This window comes from Notolabrus celidotus, chromosome 7 (assembly GCF_009762535.1).
Source record: "Notolabrus celidotus isolate fNotCel1 chromosome 7, fNotCel1.pri, whole genome shotgun sequence".
Classification (NCBI taxonomy): domain Eukaryota; kingdom Metazoa; phylum Chordata; class Actinopteri; order Labriformes; family Labridae; genus Notolabrus; species Notolabrus celidotus.
The window spans coordinates 21235021-21237494 of NC_048278.1; positions in this window are offsets into that span (position 1 = coordinate 21235021).

The following is a 2474-nucleotide window of genomic DNA, read 5'->3' on the forward strand; positions in this document are numbered from 1 at the left end:
GCTGTCTGTGCGCCGCAGAAAACAGGAGCGCGCATGGCACCGTGCGCGCTCCTGCCATGCGCCTGATCCTGCCGTCCTCTCTCTCCCTCTTCTCCCTTTTTTCTTCTTCTCTGCCTCCTCTCAGTTCGGAGGAAAGAAGAGTCATGATGGCTCACCGGGTGTTATCAGGCCCCCGAAAGGTGTCCCACACTGATTACATTTTATGACATAACTATTTAGCATGAAGGTTTGGAGGATGATATCAAGATATAAAAGGTCGTGAGTTTTATGGCATGAAAAGCCATAAATCATAATCATAAACCTATAATCAATGAATCTCAAAGGTAATCATAAACTCATTGCAGATTATCACGTTGACGTTGCCCTAACCCAGATAAAAGACAGGAGTTTATTTTGCCCCTTTCTTTTTTTTAACGGATAATATATTTGTGATTGTGTGTGTGTGTGTGTGTGTGTGTGTGTGTGTTACATGTATCACATGTTTCTGATTGGCTCCATCAATCACATGGGAGGTGCCCAGGCTTGTCTGGACTAAAGTGACTCACGAGGGACTTTCAAGCACATTCCTGGCGGAGGTGAGCTCAGGACTGTAAATTGAAGCTAATGGATAACATGGTGGTTTCCATAAGAAATCCACCCAAGCGGCCCACTCAGGATGATTTGTAGAGGTGGGTGGAACCATACCTGTCCGCTATGGGATGTGTAAAACCCCAGACATTTTTCCTCAGAGTGGTTGGGTGTGATTAAAGGTGGGAAAATGTGTAGCTGGTGGGGGTAGGCATAACAATGAGCAACAGAAGTAATAGTAAAAGCAGAAAACTGCTTCACTATGTCTTGGATTTTACTCTTAAGGGTCCTTATCACATTTCTTACTGAAGTTTTGGAGGGCTGTCAAACATGTCAGGTCAATATTTTCAGAAGATTTTCTGCTTTGTTAAAATATGGGGACCTCAAAGGCCACAGAAAATGATTCACATTATTTTTTCTTACTCATCAAATCATTCAGTGAACTCATCATGCCCTCGATGGAAGCATCTGCACTGATTGAGATTTTCTCTACTCATTTATTCAGGGATTTTCTTTAGTTTTTGTCAACCATTCTGTAAGTTGGCGAGTGACATTAACAGATGAACAGAGAGGAGGATGTTTTGGGTATAAAGGAGAAAAAAAGCAGTGGGAACACAGAGTTCAAGAATATTAATATTATCACCACGCTCTTCAGAGAGAGGCCTGATGGTCAGGAGGGTCATGGCTTCATCATGCACAGTTGCTGTAGAAACCAACCTTGACCTCAGCATCACATCTTCTTCTTCAGGAGAGGCAAAATTGTGCGTGTGTGTGTGTGTGTGTGTGTGTGTGTGTGTGTGTGTGTGTGTGTGTGTGTGTTTGTGTGTGTGTGTGTGTGAGTCTGTGTGTGTGTGTGTGTGTGTGTGTGTGTGTGTGTGTGTGTGTGTGTGAGAGTGTGTGGGCATGTGGAAAATATGACAGTGTGCAGATATTTGAAAGTCAAATTAGAACTATGAAGCATGCATGACTGCATCAGAGGGACACACGAGGCTGCATAATGGTGCCGCACGCTGTTGAGTTGCTAAATGGTCAACTGCATGAACACATTCAGGTAGAGACAGGTTTAAAAAAAACATTTGATGCATTTGTTGTGTTCACTCCAACAGGAAGTGTGTAGCTTGTAAACAGGAAACTGGTAGTAAAGGAGTGGTTGTGGTTAAATGAACAGGAAGGACTGGTTGTCTTTGAAGCATGCTTTGTTCTCTCACATCAACACAACATGATCTCATCTCAGTTTTGACAGGATAGTTGTGAAGAGGGAGGTGTGCAGGACTGTGAATGACGCAGCCATTCTTTTATGGCTTACTGTTAACTTTAGCTTTATGACATTTGTGCAGATGAAAGCAGTAAAAGAGGTGTTTTGCATGAGAATGTGTGTGAGTGTGCGTGGGTCTTCCAGCCCAGGGGTTCATACATTATTCAGCCATAGACATTAAAGATGTAGATGTGGTCAGAGACATATGCAGGAGAGACACACTGGGTGCTCCCACACAGAAGATCACACACTCATACACACTCACAAAGACTTCTGTTGTTGCCTAATGAAACTGCATAGATTTTTCTTCCTGCTGTAGTTTGATCTTTCTCTCTTTGTCCTCCTTTGAGTAAATTTCATGAACATCACACATTGTTGACTCAATCTCTAAACAGCCAGATAGAGAGATGAAAAAAGGAGAGGTGAAGAAAGGATGGATTTGAAGAAAAACAGGAGAAAAACATTGCATTGTATTTTTGCATTTGTGCGTGTGTGCGTGTGTGTGTGTGTGTGTGTGTGTGTGTGTGTGTGTGTGTGTGTGTGTGTGTGTGTGTGCGTGTGCGTGCGTGTGCGTGCGCGCGTGTGTGTGTTTGGATGAAACGTCTCAAGGAGCTGAGATTTCACAGCCCAGTGACTCTGTCACTGTGCACCT